Source organism: Octopus bimaculoides, chromosome 2, assembly GCF_001194135.2.
Source record: "Octopus bimaculoides isolate UCB-OBI-ISO-001 chromosome 2, ASM119413v2, whole genome shotgun sequence".
NCBI classification, from domain to species: Eukaryota; Metazoa; Mollusca; class Cephalopoda; order Octopoda; family Octopodidae; genus Octopus; species Octopus bimaculoides.
This window is the reverse complement of record NC_068982.1, coordinates 78,246,568-78,247,589: the sequence shown is the minus strand read 5'-3', so window position 1 is coordinate 78,247,589 and position 1,022 is coordinate 78,246,568.

Below are 1,022 nucleotides of genomic sequence, written 5' to 3'. Positions count from 1 at the left end.
AGAAGCAGGGATCTTTTCTGTGTATAAGAAGCAAATTAGCTAGTTAGAAAATCTCCATAACAGAAGAAGACTGTAACTATACTGAGAAGTAATGTTTATTGCCACTTCAACATGGCTGCTTCAGTAGGAACCGACGTTATTACCATGATACTGTGGTAGTAACAGAACAGCCATGTTGAAGTGGCAATAAACATTACTTCTCAGTATAGTTACTGCTTTCATCTCTTATGGAGATTTTCTAACTAGCTAATTTGCTTGTTGTAAGATCAGTGTCTAATTGTCACTTATGTTTCTGTATATTGTGAGCTAGAACATGCTACTGTTATCTCTAGCAGACGAGTATCCACCACTGAAGATGAGCACAGGTAGCTCGAAACCGTACGGTCTGTTGGAAGATGGTAGGGGTTCACTCCCCTGCTTGCAATTTATATCGGGTGCTGATTACATCGACTAACTAGCGGGAGGAGGCATCCTCATGGGAGTTAAAATGATAGTAACGGCGGTCCCTATGGAACAGCCATGAAGGGCTACGGCATCTACATGAAAGGAAGAAGGGCTAGAGCATCTATATAAAAACTAAAAGATAATTCTTGCGTAAAATTTTCCGAGGAAGACAATGGAAGTGGCTCCGAGTCTCTTGGAGCCCCTATTAGGGAGCTACAGGTTCTTTTCCAGAATGCTGCACATAGCGCAGTCCTGACTAAAAAAAAAATGCCCGGTCTAAGGGAGATAACATACATACAAACACATGAATATGCAGAATACATACATACATCCGTACACACACGCATACATACTTACATATATGCATACACACACATACACAAGCATACATACATACATACATACATACATACATACATACATACATACATACATACATGCATATCTATATACACATGCCCGCTGACGCACACACATGCGCACAAAGAAACTAAAGAAAAAATATCTCCGATAACAAACATAGTCAACAACCACTGAAAACGCTGCAAAAAGCAACGAAAATATTAGAAGAAAAAAAA